The following is a 22,030-nucleotide window of genomic DNA, read 5'->3' as shown; positions in this document are numbered from 1 at the left end:
TAACGACAAATCCCAGGTTTATTTACAACTATATTGCACCAATAAAAAATGTGGAAAAAAGGAGTTATCAACACTAAATGGGAACTAGCCCACCATGTGCAGATATGATTGAAGAAAAAAAATGGTCTTATTAGACTAGCAAACTCAAAGAGGCAAGATGATGAATAAGAATACAAAGAGGTTACAGGGAGGCCTCCTTCTGAGAAACTTCATGAAAGAAGAAGCCTGTGTGACTAAATGATTAGGAAGGAGACTGGGATTCTGAAAAGAACACTGAGGGCAACATTGCCAAATGCACACTACACGCCATCTTTAGAGATTTGCTATTCCTATTAATGTATTAAATGGACTGAGAGTTTCTGCAATTAAATTTGGATAACCTTATTTAACTCAAGCCTTTTTATACTTATTCACACAAAAGAAATGCCCTAGCATTTGCTGAAATACAGTTTGGAAAAGTTGTTCACAAAGTAAATGAAAATTTTGCCCAAAGTCTCACTTGGTTCTCTCTGGAATGTAGTTTATGTCTGAACATGTCAGTTGCTTAGCAGACAGTGTAAAAATCTAAGTGGGTCTATGAATTTGTGCAAAATAACATGTTAATTTTTATTCCACTTTCTGACATTAGATATTCTTTAACTGTGTGTTATCTTGAAAAAAGAGAATCACGTGGACTAAAGTTCACTGAAGATTATTGTCAGCTATTATCTTAGAGAAAGATTTAAACTTTTAAATGTTGTGTCTCAAATGACATATAATAATCCATCAAGGGACACATCAATGCAGAACATCATGGGTTTTTAGTTTAATTTTAATGCTTTTGGCAAAGAAAAACATCTGCTATGGAAAAGACTTAATTGGTTTTCATCTGATGTCACAAAGCTGCTACTAGGCATTATCACCACTAGATGTGTGCTTATTGTACACTGTGCTGAGCACTCCATTTTATCAAAAGCATGTAAATTCTGCTGTCTAGGAAGAGGAAAAAGACAGGATAATATTATCTCTGCCTACTTCCCCATGTTAAGCAAAGTATTCAAGGAAAATTTAAAACTTATCTACTTCACATTATAATAGATTTTTATGTCTTCCTGTAATTGGTTAGACCTAGGGAAAGTCCTGGCTTAATTAGGAACAGCCACAAGCATAACCTCAAAAACCAGCTACCTTGCCCAAAACTCTTCCTCCATAGAAAATTGTAGCTATTTGAGCACCACGAAAGTAAATTTGGGAACTGAAAAATGTTGACAAGTATTTTAAGCGGCAGCAAAACTTCAGTAAGTCTGATAAAAACAGATGAGAAGATGGATAATTTCCCTACTATGATTTTTTTTTTCTTTTCTCATTTTACTTATACATGACACTAGAATGTGTTTTGACATATCATTCATACATGGAGTATAACTTCCCATTCTTATATTTATACATTATGTGGAGTTACAATGTTCATGTAGTCATATATAAAGATAGGAAAGTTACTTCCAATTCACACTACTGTTTTTCCCATTCCATCTCCCTTCCCTTCCCCTCTTTCTCCCCTGTCTAATCCAGTGAACCTCCATTCTCCCTCCCTCTGCCTATTGTGAGTCAGCATTCCTATTCTCACCTCCCCTCCCTCCCCTTCTTTCCCCTTTGTCTAATCCACTGAATTTCTATTGTTTTCCCTCCGCCACCTATTGTGAGTCAGCATCCCCTTATCAGAGAGAACATTCAACCTTTGGGTTTTGGGATTGCCTTATTTCACTTAACATAATAATCTCCAGTTCCATCTTTTTACTGGAAAATGCCATAATTTCATTCTACTTTATGACTGAGTGATATTCCATTGTGTACATGTGCCACATTTTCTTTATTAATTCATCTACAAAAGGACACCTAGCTTAGCTATCGTGAATTGAGCTTCTATAAACATTGATATGGCCATGTCATTGTGGTATGCTCATTTGAAATCTTTTGGGTGTATGCAAAGGAATGAAATAACTGGGTCAAATGTTGTCTCCATTCTAAATTTTCTGAGGAATCTCCATACTGCTTTCCATACTGGTTGCACCAATTTGCAGTCCCACCAGCAATCTATGGGTGTGCCTTTTTCCCCACATTTTCACCAACATTTATCATTACTTGTATTATTGTAATTGCCATTCTGACTGGAGTGAGATGGAATCTCGTATAGTTTTAATTTGCATTTCTCTAATTGCTAGTGATGTTGACCGTTTTTCAAATATTTGTTGACCATTTGTATTTCTTCTGTGAAGTGTCTGTTCAGTTCCTTTGCCTATTTATTGATTATTTATTATTTTAGTATTAAGTTTTTTTATTTCTTTCTATATCCTGGAGATTAATGCTCTGAGGTGCAGGTGGCAAAGATTTTCTCCCATTCTGTAGGCTCTCTCTTCATATTCTTGATTTTTTTTTCCTTTCCTGTGAGTAAGCTGTGTAGTTCAATACTTATGCTTCTAGTCTTGTTGAGGAACTAGATTCCTAAGCCAAAATGATGGAGATTGATTTGGGCCTGCTTTTTCATCTAGTAGGCACAGTATATCTGGTCAAATGCCTAGGTCAATGATTCACTTTGAGTTGAGCTTTGTGCCAGGTGAGAGATAGGGGTTTAAATTCACTTTATTACCATTTGTAGAAAAAGAAGTTATCTCTTCTCCAACGTATATTTATGGCACCTTTGACTAGTATGAGATAACTATATTTATGTAGGTTTGTCTCTGTGTCTTCTATTCTGCACCATTTATTTTCATGTCTGCTTTGGTGTCAATATCATGCCATTTTTGTTATTATAGTTCTGTAATATAATTTAAGGTCTAATAGTGTGATGCTTCCTGCTTCATTCTTCTTGCTGAGGATTGCTTTGGCTATTCTGGGCCTCTTAAGCATTAAACCAAATAGTTCCTACACAGTTCCTATTGAACTACACAGCTTATTCACAGGAAAGGCAGGGTTTAGGCTTAGGTGGATCCAGGCCCTTTTCTGAATGCAGTTGGTTTGGAGATTTTAAATCAGTGCACCTCCAGGGTCCAGTAATTACTGGTCCATGCTGGAAGACTGTACCCCGGGGATCTCCCCTGGGTTCACTCATCTGGTTGAGGAGCCAATTCTTAGTCCCCTACATCACCTTTGGATCACCCCATGTTTCCTGGTCTTGAGTTCAGTCTCCAAACTCAATCTCTCCTGCCCCTGCCCTTCAAGTTTTCTGCCAGATGTATCTCCCCCAAGCTGGTCTTGCAAGCAGCTGGCTTGGGCAGGGAAGGGTAGAGCCAGGTGGGTTTCCCTGGGGTAGATCAGTTGTCCCCTATGTAAAACTCTCTTCACATTTGATGTTCTCCTGGTCACTTAAGCACACTCTATGTTATACAGTATGTGTTTACTAGGCCTGTATTTCAGGCCAAATTCAGGTTTGCCAGAAATCAGCCCCTTCAGCTGCCAGCCTCTGTGCTACAGCTGCAAAATGGTGTCTTCCTTCGTCCTCTGCAGAACACCTGGAGAGGTGGTGGCTTCTTTGCCTCACAAGGATACTGTGCAGCATGCTTTCAGGTTTTTCAAGCAATGTCCTGGATCTCTAAAGGCTCCATACCCAGACACACCTCAAGCCTCCAAAAATATGCAGCTTCCTTTAATTCCCTTATTCTTCTACGTTGCCTGTGAAGGGACAGCTCTAGCTGTTGCTTCTGGCCTGGCCAAAGCAGAGGCTTCGTCTACTATTAACCTTTCCTCTCATAACAAATGAGTTAGTAGTAACCAACTGATAAAATACAGACTTCCAGAAAATGCATGCCTTATCTTTGTATCTAATAAGGGAAACTTGAACCAAATAATAATAATAATAATAATAATAATAACAACAACAACAACTTGCTATTTTTCAATCTATAAAAACAATGATTCAATCAAGACCACATTTATCCTGAGAATAAAAAGAAGCCCTGTTAAAAAAATGAAACAAAGCAAAAATATCTCTGTTCAAATAATTAGGACATTTTTCTTTAAACTTATAACTCTGAAAATGATCTCAATGTTAATCATCACTTAATATTTTTTAACACTTAGCTTCTGCAAAAATGTAATTAATTTTATATTCTTACATTGTGATGCTGGGGATTGAACCCAGAGTTTGTTTGCATGCTAGGCAAGCACTCTGTCATGGATCTACACACTCAGCCCTATAATTAAAATTTTAAAATAAAAATTTACTTGCTACTTTAAGATAAACTAATTGCAGAGCATGGACATAGTGGTACACACCTTTAATCTTAGCAACTTGGGAGGCTGAGGCAGGAGGATCCTGAGTTCAAGGCCAGTCTCAGCAATGTAGTGAAATCCTATCTCAAAATTTTAAAAAGGAGAAAAGTATTGTGGATGTAGCTCAGTGATAAAGCACCCCTGGGTTCAATTCCCCAGTACTAAAAAAAAAAAAATTAACTAATTAAATATTTAAATATATTCTCTGATACCCACATACACATAGGTAATTTCAGTTTATTTGCTAAATGCCTCACCACTGAAAGTCTTGGTCAATACATATAGTATTCAGCTTTATCTCTTAAAAGCAACATTTGCAAAAGAAATAATTTATAAAAAAAAAAAACTAAAAATGAAGACAGCATTATTTCTGGATGGGGGTGGTGTGCAGAGTATCTACTGATCCATTGGAAGATATAGGCGTTGATATACATACCAGAAATATGTATAAATCATTATAGTGCTCATTTCTCTATTCAATGGACAAAATACCATTCTCTAGCTATTGTAGAAATTCCTACATGTTTTGGCTAGGAATTTAGCCAAAAAGTTATTGGCTACTGCTTAAATGCCCCTTTGTGATAAGATTTGTGAAGCATAATAAAGTATTCCAAGGGAACATGTTCAGTGTCATAAGGTTTTTCTAATAGCAATTTCTGAAGCATATCAAAATTGTACATAGTTATGTACATATGACTTAAAAAAAAAGATTTCACACCATATAATAAGTCATGCTAAATTCAGGTTAGAAAACTTAATGAAGAAACTTGATATAGCAAAATTCTACTATGTCTTCTATATAGTCAGCTTCAAAGATCTGAGGTTATTGAAACTTGAACAATCAATGTGATATTCTTTGTTTAATGAGCACATTTTTGTAAAACAAAAACTACTGTATTAATACATTTTTAAAAAACAAACGTCTTTCTGGATTTATGACTTTCGGGGCCCATCCAGAGCAAATTGCAATGCTTGTTTCAATAAAGAGTACATGAAATATATGGTTTTTAAATTAAGCTTGTGCAGACCTGCGTGTTAAGATAAGCCTATCCTTCCAAGATTAAACTGTACTTCTGGTAGAATTTTTGCCCAATCTGAATAATGAGTTACACTTGGAATTATAGCAACTTTTCATGGTGCTTCTGATTTTAACGAACACCAGTAGATATCTTTAGAAAATATTTTGAAACAGTTTAGGGACTTTTCATTATTGGTTGGCAAAACAGGAAAGAAGACTATTTGTGTCACATATGGTTTCCTCCCTAACATAATGATAAAATATAAACTTTACAAGGTTGTTTTTTGTTATGTGGGAAACCAGTGTTTCTGCAAGATAAAAACACGGAATTAATTGTTTACATTAAAGCCTCTAGGACGGGTGCTATTTTATATGCAAATTTACTAGACCAATTTGTTTTACATGTATATTAAGTCAAATGAATCAAATTGTCTGAGTGGGTGGAACTAAGATGATAGACCATTTCATTCTGTTTGAAAAGAATTTGCAATTCAGCATTTTACACAAATCTAATTGAAATGTAATCATGCCTCTGTAAAGCAGTGATAAACTTAATATATGGGAACAGTTATTATGTGCCAATAAAATAGCAAAACCCAGCAAATTATAGACCAGTTATCGGGAGACTGTTTAAAATAACATAACTAGCTCTAAAGCTGGCTCAAAAAATATTTATTCCAGCCATCAGAAGGGCAATCTGGGAGAATAAGCTACTTTTTTCTGACTACAGATTTAAGTTTCTTTATCAAATGGCAATAATAGATTCTATCAAGTGTTGGACTTTGTGTATTCCAGACGGGAGTTCAGCAGCTTCCTTGTTACCTGAGCCAGTGTCGGTATCAATTCTCAGGTTCACCCTAGACTAAACAGAGTCTAGCCTGTGACAGAAAGGCCTGTGGTCATTCATGCAGTGAGTGTTATGGTTGTGGTAAGAGAGGGAAGTAGCCTTGTTGGATGATGAAGCCACAGTAACTTAGAACTGTATGACTAGTTATTTTTCAGGTGTTTTCTTTCCTCCTTCTTCTCTTGGTCAGTGAGTGCCAGGCCCTTCTTAGAGGACATGCCTGAAGAACTGGCATGATTTCTGGCAGACGCATAGTGGGACACTTTCACTGCTGGAAAAATAAGACAGTGTTACGGCAAATGGCCATAACATACATGAACCATGCCCAACATCATCAGCAATAGGGAAATGCAAGTCAATACTAGATTTCACCTCACCCCAGTCAGAATGGCAGGCATCAAGAATACAAACAATCATAAATGCTGGAGAGGATGTGGAGAGAAAGGCACACTTTTACACTGTTGGTAGGACTGTAAATTATGTGTACAACTCTATGGAAATCAGTATGGAAGCTCTTTTAAAGACTAGGAATGGAACCACCCTATGACTCAGTGATACCACTTCTCAGTATTTACCCTGAAGAATTAAGGACACCTTACTATGGTGGTACCTGCCTATCCATGTTTACAGCAGCACAATTCACAATAGCCAAACTGTGGAACCAGCCTCCATGTCCTTCAATGGATGAATGGATAAAGAAGATGTGGTATACATACACAATGGAGTTTTATTCGGCCATAAAGAAAAATAAAATTAAGGCATTTGCTCCTCCATCTATTTTCCTAATAGATGGAACTAGAGACCCTCATGTTAAGTGAAATAAGTCGAACTCGGAAGGTTAAAGGTCCTATGTTTTCTTGCAGATGTAGAAGCTAGACAGGAAAAAGGAAAACAAAGATGGGGGTGGATCTTCTAAAAATCAAAGAGAAATCAGTAGAAGAAAGGGAACGAGGGACGGGAGGCAGAGAGGGAAAGGGGAAGTGCAGAGGAGTGATATCGGTCAAATTATACTATTGAATTGTGTGCATGCACAAATATGTAACAAATCTCATCAATGTGCACAACTATAATGCACCCATTAAAATAAGGAGGATTTTTTTTTTAAATGAGTGTAACAAAACAGAAGGTTCTAACCTTCTAGCCAGCATTTTTTTTGTCATTACATAGCAGGGTCTTTTTGTTTTGTTTTGTTTTGTTTTCTAAGTGCCTTGTCATACTCTTTGATTTTATTTTTGCAATAATCCTTTATTTTTATTGAATCTATCTTAGTAGCTCTACAAAACACTCTTGACTCACATAACGAGAAATCCAAATGCTGGTGCACACTCAGTAGCTTTCCTCAGAATGTACTATCACTTAGAAACGTGTGCCTGTTCAGCGAGCTTTGAAGTGTTTTCAAGTTTAACAGCCCCTAGTAATTGTTTTACAAGGGGTACAAATATAACGACCAACTTATGGGAAACTTGTTTTCTTTCAATCTGCTCATCTGTCTGCTGATCATCCTACTGAGACAGGAATTTAGGATAAGAAGTCTTAAAGAAAACATCCATGCGCCATTGAGATGCAGAAAGCAGAGTTGTAAATCTTGAGCAACGTGCCTTTGGCCCATGCCCTCGTAAAATGATGGAAATACACAAGTGTGGGAAAAACTGAGGTGTGTTTGTGCAGCCCCACCCTAGCTTCACCTCCAGCTGGGACCCTACTATAGCCCTTCTATAAAGGCGGAGCTTCTTACTCTGAGATAGCTGACATCCCCCCTTAAATGTGTATCTACTCCCTAAATAATTCTCTGTGCCTTTTTCTGGCTCATGCTGAAATACTTTTCCATCATCTGTCAAGAACCCTACTGCTCCTGAGTTGAATGTCCCCTCCCCTCTGGGAACTCCTCAGACTCTTCTCTAGAGACATCTGTGACACCACCTGTCCTCCAAACCAATTGCCTTCCTGGGTTAAGGGCAGAATGTTGAAGCTGAAATCTAGACATCCTCACACACTGTAGAAGGGTGCACCGTTTATTTTACTTATTTTTACATAAGCAGGAATTTAGAATCCTCATGATCATCAGCATTTGGGAATATGTCCAACTCAAAATGTTGGAAGAACATTTAAGAAGAATCTCCAGTCTATACTCTTCATTCTTTTTAAAATTTTTTTAGGAATCTTGATGCTCTTGAAATGAAAGGAACAAAGCATATACATTAAGAAATGAGTTTCAGCAATATATACTAAATGCAACTAAGAATCAGCCAGATTATCATTCACAGTTCTCTGAGCAACATTCTCTAATTTTAAACATATATTTGTTCTTTTGATTTTCTTCCCAGTTTTTCTTTTCAAACACATTAGTAAACTTTCAACTAGGAAAGGGGCACCCACAAAAGAATCCTTCAAACTTCTTATGTGCAAATGAAAAAAAAGGACATTTTGGTTTCACTTATGCATCTATGAAAGATAACAATGACCTCCAAGTTGTATTCTACTTGTGTTTTGATAAATCTATGAAGTTGAATCCATGAAGTTGAATCCATGAAACTCTTGTCAGAGGAGAGGGGTATGTGGGTGATGCCAGTGGAAATTAAAAGTCTAAATTGTCAGATCAGTTCAAGGAAAGAATGACAGGCCTTGTAATAACCCCACACCCTGATCCCACAACTTCAGCATTCCAGGTGTGTAAACTATTGCTCATATTTGGAAGAGTAGACAGTAGAACTCCAATTTTTTGGATTTCAGCAATATAAAATATTCAACCATGCTTAAATAATCATGTAAAAAACAGTCAAATTTTCAGATGGCATAATATATTGAAAACATAAAACAGCTTTAACTCTATGATTTCTTTTCACAGAAATGCTTCAGGTAGTAACCCAGTCTCAGCTTTCTGATCTGTCCTCAGAAAAAATATGCTTCTTTCAGCAGTTTCCCTTGTGGGTCCTCCTTGTGCTCCATAGAGAGCAGCACTGTGGATGATCTGATAAACTTTGTTAATGGGAAAATACAAGTAAAGCAACAAATTGAGAAAATCATCATTGCTTTTAATACTTTTGCAAATAATAGCACTTGCTGTTATAGTCGTGTCAATAAAAGCAATTTTTTTCTTATGATTCATTCAGGCCAAGGATAAACCAAGGTACGAATCAAAGCAGATGTGGGAATGAAAAGTAGGGGTTGGTTATAAATTAGAGATGTTTCAGAAACATTTTTAAAACTTGAAAAAAAAATGGGAGAATCACTTGAAGAAGCCAGAGCTTTAGTAAAATCTCCCTTGTGTACATTTGAAATTGAGAATCCAGTAGAAAGACAGAATGTGGGAATCATAGGGAGAGACCTGATTATTAAGATGAGAATAAGGTTCTGAATGAGGCAGAAAGGTATGGGGAGATGGCCAGCACCTCGTTAAGGGGTTCTTTCTTCTTCCTGCTCAGGAGGGTGTAAGCCACCGAAGAAATTAAAGTCTAGAATAATTAGTAAAGAACAGAAGACAAAGTCAGAAAGATATTTTCAAAAGTTAGAGCCCCTGATGGATCCAGTCCACACAGGAGCTGGAGCAAGACAATTAGAAAATGGCTCCTGTGGTTGATTTAAGGGGGTACATCAAAGGCAGGGATAAGGTTTCAGGGGTAGAGTCTTGCTTCCTGATGTCTTACAGTCAGCAGGTTGATTGGCATCTTAGCAGGTCACACTAATCGCAGAGGGGGTGTGCAGCTACAGCAGTTCACCCCATCTCTGGTTCTCTGTGGGACTGTTGGCAGAGCTGAACAGGACTCACAATGTGTCTGGGCAGTCTTACACAGAGGAAATATTCACTGGAAGTTCCCAGACACAGATTCTCCTATTCATTAGGCTATGATGTGAGATTTAGTCCATACACAGTCCACAGATGGCTCTCGACAGGAAGGGAAGAACCTAAAGTTTTAACTGCAGATTCTTCTTCTCTAGGTTGTTGGTTTAATTCTTGCTTCCCATGATGGAAGGAGTTAAAATGATTATTTACAAATGTTACAGTCTCTAAAGCAGCATCTAGAGGTTTTATCCTATAGCCCAATGGTAATATTGAAGTGCCTATGTCCTAGAGATAGATATAAATTCTAGCATAAGAAATGTTTTCATATACATTTTATCCATGTTAGGAAACAAGTAGAGTTTGTGCTTTTAGCATGGGTTTCACATCTCAGAAATTTTTCTTCAGAGATAATTTGTTTTACTGATTGCATTAGTCAGCTTTCAGCAGTGTGACAAAATACCTGAGAGAAACAACTCTAAAAAAGGAAAACAAATATTTGGCTCATGGTTTTGGAGATTTTAGTCCATTGTCACTGGCTCCATTGATTCTGGGGCCAGTATATGGCAGCAGTACATCATGGGGGAAGAACGTGGTGGAGCAAAGCTGATCTCCTCAAGGCAGCTAGGAAACAGAGATAGGAAGGGACCAGAGACAAGGTATAATCACCATAGGCATGCCTCCAAGGACTCACTTCCTTCAACTAGATGCCTCCCCCTACAGTTTTCATCACCTCCCAATAGTCCATTCAAGTTATGGATCTATCAATGAATTAATCCACTAATGAGGCCAGAGCCTCATAATCCAATAATTTATTTTAAGGTCCATCTCTCAGTGTTGCTGCATTGGGCAACACATGAGCCCTTTGGGGCATATTCCAGATACAAATTTTAACAGTCATGAAATGTGTTTAAATGTATGTTCTTTAAAAATTGCCACATGACGTAAAATTCAAAATTTGCTCCCTTTTTGCATAAAATGTGAAAATTATGCTATGTAACTGTGTGAAATAGTAACTCCTCCTTTAGCTATTCATCTGCTTTCTTGGGGACGACTTTTCTTTTAAATGTTAATTTCCAGAATCCTTTTGGAGGTTGCTTTTTTTTTTAATCACATGGTCCTGTGAGATTTATACAGTGTCCATAAAATTATGAAGTGTGCATAGGTTTTGTAAAGCATCACATATAATTAGGATTAAGTATTCACATAATTATGAGTCTGTTATCTTATATATATAGCCAAGCAAATTCCCAGTGGATAATACTTCAGGAAATATTTGCATCCTTAACATTTGTAGCATTAAATTTGTATTGCTGAGTTAAAATTAAAATTGTTTTAGTGAGCAACTTTGAATGTGAAAGGGTAAAGGGTAAGTACATTAAAACATTAACTAAAAGATAACTAATTAAGAGATATAAGTATGCAACACAAATTATTGATTTCTTTTTCATATTTTAACTAGTTGTTCTGACATTAATAAGCATTATATATACAAATAGTGTACACTTCTCCACGGTTTAAAAGTAACATTATTCAAAGAATTTTTAATGGAATTTAATATTTTCTGGACTTAAAATATAAAGAAGAGATGGAAATGAGCAAAACATTTGTTCTTTTCTAATGACATAGTTCTGTATTTTCTTGGTGACTCATTTGACTTCATGTTTTCCTCATTTTTAAAAAATTGGTGTAGAGCTTAATAAACAGAACCTCAGACTGTATTTATATAGTTCTAAAAGAAACTATTGGGAATGAATTTTCTACCACTTAGCTGTGGACAAAACAAAATTCACAGGTGCACTGATCTGAAACAAATGAAAATTTAAATCTATAATATATGTTTATTACATAGAGGTCAATTCAGCAAATATTTTGTGAACATCTTTTCTGACAAAGTGTAGTATTAAGTCCTTTTCAAGATGCAAATATAATGAAATTCTTGCCCTCCAAGAGCTTATATTTTATATGCATTGGGAAAGGAGATGTCCATGATTCTATCAAAGTTATTCTGCCTCAGATAATTTTATATGAGACTGCTTAAGAATTTAAGTAAAGCCCATGAATGTAATGTCTTTTGTTTATAGGAACATTGAAAACTAAAGATATTTCAGGAAGGGGAGTAACTACATTTGTATTTAAAAACAATTGAAATTATTGAGATTAAGACAAAATCATATTTGCTCAATTAAAATTGTTTTTTAAATAATTTTAAAATTTATTTTAAAACAAAGTAAATTATATACATATGCATGTATCAATCTGCAAATTTTCTGTTGCACTTTTTTATTTTAATGGTTTAATTTAAGAAATGCAATTAAACATATTCTACCTCCACTGTATTTCAAAGTTCTCAAAAGAAGAACTTACAGTAGGAAAACACTGAAATTTGCTAAACATTAGAAATATTTCTAATACAGTCTATTGTCTATTATCTGCAGAAACAGTTTTACATTCTCAGTGCCCTTCTGCTGTCCTTACCAGCAACTATTTTCAGATATTTCTGTGAATACAAAGGATTATAAGGCAGCAGGATAAACCTTGAGAACATAGACAACAAAACAAAACATCAACAATAACAAAACAAAACAAAACAAAAAAACCTGAGATAGGCATTCCTCAGGTCACAGTAGTAAAGGCAAGCTTTAAGCATCCCTTGTTAAGTTAGATAGGTGAAACTCCTCATCACCATCTTTAACACTTGGAAGATGCTGCTGCTTATTTAATTCCCAAACTCAAAACATCACATACAAATGAAAGATATAAGTACCTCATGTAGCACATCCAGTATACAGTACATAATAAATTTTTAATAAGTATTTTGGCAATCCATTGGTAGATATATAAAGGAGAGGAAAGGTTAAAAAAATGATATTAAATAAAGCATAAAAAGTCAGGCATGAGAGAGGTCCAGAGATAAAAACCTAGGACCATTAAAATTCTATGTGAATACACCTGGATTTCAGTCCCACTTCTGTGCCAGACTGGCCAGGGCACTGTCTACAGATGAGTAGGCATTAGCTCTGTGCCTTTACACACCTGCTCCCCTTCCTTCTGGAAATAGCTATCCCTTTCTTATTTACATAACCTTCAGTGTTTATCTCAATCATTATCTTAACTTCCTGAATGACTCCAGTCCTTGTCTAGCTTCCACTGTATCAGAGCATTTTCACATTGCCTTATAATGATCTGCTTCTCTGTTCTCCTGGTCATTTAGAATTTTTTATCTCATTTGTCCCTGCTTATATTTCAGTGATATATTTGTTGAGTATTTTCTGTTTATTCTACAATAGTCACTAGGAATAGAAGAGCAGACAATTATAGCCCAACACAATAATACCCTCGAAGGTGAGTCCCACATCATTTTTTAAAAATCTTATTGTAATGTTCTTGATAATTATATATAGGTTTGCAAGTACTGTTATATGTCTAACTATAAAGGAAGTTCATCTTTAAATTAGGAATATTTGGCAATTTGCTAGAAAGCATTAATTACAAATGGAATATTTGGAGAACTTCCTGTTTTTGTTGCTATGCGGAAGAAAATAAAGAGTTACCTGTTTATTTTCACAATTTGTGAGGACCTTAAATTCAGAAGTGAGACTCTAAACCAACTCTACATCTTCAAATGTTGACACAGGAGCTCAAGTCAAGTTTACTGAAAGAATTAACTGAACAGTAATGTGTTATTAATAAAATTAACAATCCAAGGAAATTTCATGTACTATTTGTAATATATAACCACTTCATGCAACTCAAAGGTTTTTCTTTAAATGATAAATTCTAATTTCAGAACAAATAAGTGAATATAATCTTATAATTTAAAAAAAATATTTTTCTCAAGAAATATACCTAATTTAATGGTTTGCCTCTGTGGTTCAAAATGACAACCTTTGTACTTAAGAGATACCTGGAAAAACATTTTTGCAATCCCAACTAAATCTAATACCAAAAACACATCATACTTCTATGAATGGTAAAGTCTTCTCATGTAAATTAGAATTCTTTTAGCCACTCCAAGCAATTTCTATTATCATACATCTCTACTTCACAAAATCTGTTTTCTCATGTTTCCTACCTTCAAATTAAGCAATGTAGAATAGTGGTTAATTGAAGAGGTTTTAGAATCCTATAACCTGAGTTTAGACTCCATCTCTTTACTGTCCAGGTATGCACCTAGCTTTTTTTCTGAGCCTTAACTTTCTTGCTTGCTCTATGGCAAAAAGTTCAACAACGAATGAAGCATTTTTTCTGAATGTCTAAATACAAAGTAAGGACTTAATAAATGTTATACATTGTCACTATGTGACTGCTCAACTGAGAATATTCCCAGTGAGTGGTTTTGATTTTAGTAAAACATATATGGTGTTTTCACTCTCTATCACTTTTTAAATCTCCCTGCTTTTTGAATTGTATTAAAAATTAATTTTCATTAATAATTTCAGTCCCAAAGTCTAAATCTTCCATGTCCCTCACTTAGGAAAATATTCAAGTGTAACATGTAATTCACTGCTTGAGGATGTGTATACACACCTTTATACCCATGTGTAGAAAACCTAACTTTTCATTAAAACATTTGTACATTTTTGGCCTGATTTTAGTTAAACTTAAATCTTATATAATGCAAGGATGTTAACTATGAAAAGAGTAGTGATACTGAGCAATGAGGTAGACTAGCAGGAATAGGTTTGGTGTGCATAAGACTATGAAAACTAATTCCTTAACTCATGTAAAATGAAAGCAAATGGTAGACATAAACTCAGTTAAGTTTTGGAGGACAAAATTAGTCTTATGTATCCTTCTGTAAGACCAACTTCCTGCCAACACAGAATTATGCACAATTAGAATCCGTTCTCATTTACTGTCTCTCACAACATGTGATCCTCTGACTTCTGGAAATGTCTTCTTCCCCTTTCTTTCCTATAATTTGTTTCTAATTTAGTTAAATTCACATTCCTCTCTTCTTCTTCCTTCAACATTCATTCTCTTATTCAGTTTTAGATTCTTTCTTCCTTCACTTTTTATTTCTAGTCCCTTTTCCTGTCTCCCCCCTCTACTTTTTTTTTTAATTATGATTTCTGTTGCAGTCGAACCTTCTGTTTCTTTCAGAAATGTGAAAACCACCACATCACTTCTGTTTGTTTCTCACCAATCAAAATGAGGCATTTGGGGACACATGGATTCTAGGATATAAAACATCTCTAGCTGAAGGGCAAGAGGCCAGCAAAAACTTGAGAGGGTTTGTTTCTAAGAGAAGGAAAAACGTGTGCAATCCATGAGATGACACTCTAACACAGAGGGGAGGTTGTGAGGAGCCGTGAGCCATTCTCCAGCTGCAGATTAGCCCAGGAGGGGCCTGCTGTGGCCTCAGATCAGAGGCCTTATTGTTTGAAGTCCTGTGTCCTCCTAAGGACTCACCTTGGTTCTTAGTACTCCACTTCTGCTATGGCCCAAGTCCCCCGAAGTCTCCCTTTTCTTCCAGGGTAGATTATAGTGCAGCCTCCTTTACTAGGTCCCTGACACCTGCCATTAGTCTTTTCCCTTATTCTCTAACCTACAGGAAGCTTGTCTCTTACCAGTTGTTATATACACCAGTTCTGTGCTCCATTTGCCTGTTAACATATCCATAACATCAAATGCAGTGTGCTCCTTCTTTTCTTATTGAGTACTTTTCAATTATTGATTGATTTGTTTGTTTGTTTATCTTACTACAATAAAATTAACTCTTTTCTATGGCTAGGTCTATGAGCTACAGCACAGTTCCCCAGTAATCTTTAGTGTTGCTGTTCATGCTCTCCTTGACATTCACCCCTGGCAAAACTGATCTTCTCTTTGCCTTTCCTGGAATTCCCTATAAATGGAATCATATAGTGTGTAATCTTTTGGGTAGAGCTCCAACTCTCTGGCTTGCAATATCATATCTATTCATTTCACTAAGATAATATTACTAACGGCCAACTGTATGTTCCTAGTGATATAATTCAATGATGAATTTGAGATTGAAATTCCCCAATTTTATGGATCGAAAATCTAGTAGCAATTACAGGCATAATTAAGTAGATAGGTAGATACATGAATTTTAAAACAAAATCACTCTAGAATCTATACCCTCCAACCCAGTCCTCATAGCAACATGTGGCTGCTGGTACATGAAATGTGACTAGTACAAACTGAATGAACTCTACGTGTAAAATGTCCATTTCTGAAGGCTTAGTGGGAAAAAAAAGAATGTAAAATTATTTATGATTTTTGATTACATGTTGAAATGATAATAGTTTGGACATTATCATGTCCAAACCTATAGATGTCACCCTGTCTCAGAGAGATAAAACTAGGCAATGAAAGTATGAACTCTAGTCTTTGTAGATTTTTTTTGGCTTCATGTTTAGCCAAATTGATGTATGGGATATATTCCATTTTGATTCTAACTTAATATATTGATGTTGGAATAGTAGGAAGATCTATGTTTCATATTTTAGATTGGAAATATTTTTCATAGTTGGATATCTTTTTTAATTTTAATTTTTTTCTCAAAATGAGGACAATCTTAGGTATACTTATCACAACTTATTTTGTTTATAGAACTCTTTTTTATTCCACAAAAATAATACATGATGAAAAATCCTTATCTAACTCTGAAAGAGCTAAGTTCAAAATTTTAAAAATGTAAGCAATTGGGCTGGGGATGTCGCTCAAGCAGTAGTGCGCTCGCCTGGCATGTGTGTGGCCCGGGTTTGATTCTCAGCACCACATACAAACAAAGATGTTGTGTCCGCCGAAAACTAAAAAATAAATATTAAAAATTTTCTTTCTCTCTCTTTCTCTTTAAAAAATGTAAGCAATAAGCAAACTTATTTAATAGATTAGTGGGTCGAGAAAATTAAAGTATATCTTTTAATAAAATAGTATTCTTGATACTGAGGTGTCAAATGAGTATGGAAATTTTTCAGTGATCAAAATTGGGTGCTTAAGTCCCCTCCCTCTACCCTTTTAGTCAGCAGGACAATCAGGCAGGAGAAGATAAGAAACCAATGGAAGATTTCCCATTGTCACCCATTAACCCCACATCTTCAGCGCAAGTATAAATATATAATTAAATGATTTTCAACAGGGGTGATTGTCAGGTCCAAAAATCTGACAGGATGGCAGGAGGGGGATGGCAGGAGAGGGAATATGAAGTCACAATATGCAAAAAGCATGGATGGATAAAGGGTAACAAATACTTCACAGTCCCCAGGAGAGTAATGTATAATGAACAATCATCCCAACCAAAATGCAAATAAATTCTGGTTGAGAAATATGGATCAAGTAGGATACAGTGGTACACACCTATACGGTGGTACCACAGTCTTGCAAAAAGACTTTATTTGAATGTAAAGTTGAGCAGGGCCCACACGCATAAAGGTGGTCGACTGAGTAATTTTAAAAAGTGATTCCAAAACCAGTGGTGTCAACAAACACGTAAATGATCTCAGCATTTTAGTGAATCAGGTTATCAATGTACAGCTTAGCTGGGTCTTTTACTTGGTCTCCCAAGACTGTAATCAAGATGTTGTTCAGACTGTGGTCTTATCTGGAAGCTCGGATGGAAATGAGATCTAATTCCAAGTTCCTTCACATTCTTGGCATGATTCATCTTCTGGCAGCTACATGTCTGAGAGTCCTAGCTTCCAAGTGTCTGTTGGCTGGGAACTCTCACAGTTCTCTGCTAATTGGAAAAAGTAACCATACTGCTAGATTCATGAGGAATTCACAGTACATTTGTTCTTTACCAGTGATGCTCCTCTGAAGGATCCACTGCTGTTAAACATATTATCATGTTCTTTAATCAACCTTCTTAGTACAAACCAGGATGTTTGTTCCCACTTTAAATCTTACTGATTTATGAAAATTTGCCCAAATTTGGATAACAATTTTCTGTTTGGGGAGTATAAACTAATGTTCTGAAGATAAATATGATCAATTTATCTATTTCTGGAGGAAATTAATATTCAACTGTAGGTTTTATTTTAAGTGTTGGGGAAATAACTGTTTTGACTGGTTTATTGAAACTAGTAAGCACTACACCTATATAAGTACATAAAGGAAACATGGATCTCTAGAAAAACTTGTTCTAGTTCTGCCTTAGATATGTTGCTTCTGTAACTGAGGGGGAGAAAGAATCTTAACTCTCATAAAATTAGCAGCCTCAGTTACTGGATTATTAAATAAGAGGCAAAAGAATTAATGGAAAATTAACTACTTATAAGTGATATAAAATTTGATATTTCTTAGATAGCTATATTTTAAAAGTTAATGCAATATTTTTATTAGTGACTATAATTAGCAGATTTGAACCTGTTAAATAATTTGGTTATACAACTGCATCTGCTGGTTCACATTTTATCAGCATATAGAAATAAAATGAATAGTCCAGTTAATTCAAGTTTTATATTTCTTTTCATTTAAAAATCAAATAAATGTATTTATTTTCTTATTTACTTAAGACCTTTTATGTTATTTTTTTTAGTTTTGACAATTGTACATCTTTTTGGCATACAGTGTAATAAATTGATATATGCATTTACAATGTATAATGATCCAATCATGATAATTAACATTTCCATCTCCTTAAACACTTATTTTTAGTGTTGGAAACCTTCAAATTCCTCTCTCCTAGTTTTTTTTTTGTAAAATATATAATAAATTGTTATAAATTTGTTCTATAGTATTGTTCAAATTTATAGTGTCATTTGCTTATTGACTCATATTTATCTGTTACTAGAAGTGGTATATAGAAGTCTCCTACTATCGTTGTATTGCTATTTCTCTCTTATAGATCTGTCAATATTTGTTTTGTATATGTATGCTCTCATGTTGGGTGAATTAATAAGTCTCGTACATCTTCCAGATGGATTGATCTTTTTATCATTATATAGGGAACTTTTTTGCCTCCTGTCCCACTTTTTACTTAACATCTGATGTAAGCAGTGGTCCCTATGAAAGGGAAAATTTTGGACACAGAATATAGCAAGTGAAGATGAGAATTATGTTGTCACAAACTAGGAAAATACCAGAAGCTGAGAGAGAAGTCTGAAATCAATCTTCCCTTAGAACCTTCAGAGGAAATATAGTCTCAAGAACACCATGATATTGGACTTCCAGCTTCCAGAACTGTTGGGCAATAAATTTCTGCCATTCATACCACTCATTTTGTATTTTCGATGGAAGTCCTAGCAAACTAATGCAGAGATTAAAACCATTAGGTCAGATTGGGTCACTGATGGATGGAAAATGGAAAAACAATGGTAGATATCAAACTTGCAGATATTACCAGCCTTAATACATAACCTTATTTCCAGGTTTACCCCAGCCAACTTAAGTGTAGTAGTCCCAGACTGACATTTTTTTCACTATCAGCTTGTCAATTTTACCCACAAAATTCATCTTCACATTTCTGTTATTCATTCCTATTTTTAAAAAATTTTGCTTTTGCTTTTCCTTATTGACAACAACCTTTGTAATAGACAAAGCACATTTATGTGCAGCTATACACAGTCTCAAAGCCATCCACTTACCTCTGAAAGATGCAGATGAGTACAGATGTCTAGAATCCTTAGAATATGTCATAAATGGGTTTGAACACTTTTTCCGGAACTTGAAATACTCCAAATGTTCTGTAATATGGATCAATATTGAAGAAATAATCTGGGACAGTTTCAGCAAAAGCACAGAAAGTAAAACAATTGTGCTGTTTATGAGGAACCTGTAGAATGGGGATAAGGAATTCAGATGATTCGTTTTGAACAGGAATTGAACCACATTAAATAAGAGTAAGGAAATTAAATTTCTTTATATTGAAGAATAAGTAGAAAGTGTGGTTGAGATGATGGAGTCACAGTGGGGAAGACTCTTAGCCAGTTGCCATGTTCTGTAGCCTGAGAGATTCTTGTTGCTATGCGGCTAAATCTAGAACTCAATCAAATGAAAAACAATTGATTTCTATTCTTTTTATCTTGTGAGATCTCGAAGAAAAACCTTTGCTCAAAGAAATGGGTGGTACACACAATTCATGAAGAGGGTCATAATTAGAAAGGATCACAAGAGTTATAGCTTCATCTATAGGTAAGTCACTCAAGAATTTAGCTCTCAAGTAGAGAATCACAAATTATTAGTACATAAATATGCTCACACACACAACACATACACAAAATTGGTTCAGATCTTGAATATCTGGCAAAAAAAATGCTCTTCATTATTTCCTATTCTACTCTATTTTGCGCTTTTAAATTGCTTTCAATTGTATAATACTTATACTCTGAAAAATACTGAATTAGGCTACAAAAGGGTAGGTGGTAATTAGGCCACAAAGATTCATGAATTTGACAAAACTGTAGGAAGAGGAAAATAATTTATAAAAGATAGTGTATGGCAGTTTACTTGAAATCTGTACTATTATAACACTATGACTTTTTATGAATGAAACTGTTATATTCTTTTAGGACCTGTGGCCTGTAGCATCATTGTATAAAATAATGTAATGTGTCAAAAGACTGTCTGGCTCAAATATTCTTTTCTCTCTCTCTCTTTCTTCCTATTACCTGTTCACAAGGTGAAGTCTTAAGAATGCATTCTGACAGATTTACATCAGTTCACTCTCAACAATGCACACAAGTAATAAATGACTATTTTCCATCACCATACAAATCTACACCCCTTAATAATTACTGTTTATAAAGACAGACATGGAGAGCAAAGAAACAGATGAGAATTTTACTCATGATTTGTAAAAGTTGTCCTCAAATGTTTCCTTTACTGACCTTACTTACTCCTGAGGGCTTTTGGTGTTCTGTGAAGTTAGCCTCCTCTGCTCGTCTCACTTAAAAGATGAGGATAGTTTCCAGCTTCAAACAGGTCCCCTGCCTTCCATTTGCAATGACAAAGGAGAGAGAAGAAAACTACCTGATCCTGTATTAAATAGGCATTAAATGAAGAATTCTTGGTTTTACAACTTAAACTACCCTGATGGAAATTTATCAATAATACCAACTTATAACAATAAAGAGAATACCAATTTTCAACTGAAGGTACTAGGTGTACATGAAAAAATTTAGAACATCGAACAGTTAAGAAACGACAGGATCCCAGCAGCTCTGGAGGCTGAAGCAGGAGGATTGTTGAGTTCAAAGCCAACCTCAGCAAAAGTGAGGGACTAAGCAATTCAATGAGAGCCTGTCTGTAAATATAATACAAAATAGGGCTGGGGATGTGGCTGAGTGGTCAAGTGCCCCTAAATTCAATCCCTGGTATCCCCCCACCCAAACAACGGAGACAACAAGGTGAAAATTATTAGAAGCATAGGAGTGCTTAAGATCGATATCTATTCGTGACTTCATCCTTTATGCTGAGCTATCAGGCTATCTTATTCTAGTTTTGTGTGTCTTCCCCTCCTACACATCCTCCTAAATGCACTCTGCTTGATTTATTTCCCCAGTAGTATTGGCACACCCAGCAGTGTGTTGTCAGAGTGTAGAAAGTAGATGGAAGTATTAATCTAGATGGGGTTGAGCATTTTAGTCAACAGACATTGAACTGATGGAGTCCAGAGGCAGGCTACAGGAATAACAAGGGCAATAATGGAAACTTGAAAAGTGGGAAAATGTGGAAAGAAAAGTTACGTGAATTGTCTACAAATTTAATGAATAAGTTTTAATTAAAAATGAAAGTTATGAGTTACTACCAAATAAGAGGATGGTCAAGAGTAATAATATGATTCAGAAACAGGCTATAAGTCGATGGTTGAAGTTCATTGAAGATGAATCGTAACAGTAAAAAACAAACACATGGGTTGTCAATATGCTTGATAAACAGTGAGAATGTGGATAAGATGGTGGAGAAGAGAGCAGAAAAACAAACACCTAATTCTTTGCTATTTGTGCAGGATTGATCGGGAAGTTGCTGAAAGAATGAGGAAGAATGGTAAATAATGGTGGAAGGAGATGGCTGCTAGTTTTGCAGTTTGGAAGTGGCTTTGGCAACTAAAGCAAGTTATGACTGAATATCTGGTCTGTATAGCAGAGGGGGATTCTGAGAAAGGAAGACGTCTCCCCTGGTGGGCTTCACATTTTTGAGATATAAAATTTTGTAACATTAACTAGGAAAAAGG

The sequence above is a fragment of the Urocitellus parryii genome, chromosome 14, assembly GCF_045843805.1.
Source record: "Urocitellus parryii isolate mUroPar1 chromosome 14, mUroPar1.hap1, whole genome shotgun sequence".
Classification (NCBI taxonomy): domain Eukaryota; kingdom Metazoa; phylum Chordata; class Mammalia; order Rodentia; family Sciuridae; genus Urocitellus; species Urocitellus parryii.
This window is presented reverse-complemented; position numbering follows the sequence as displayed.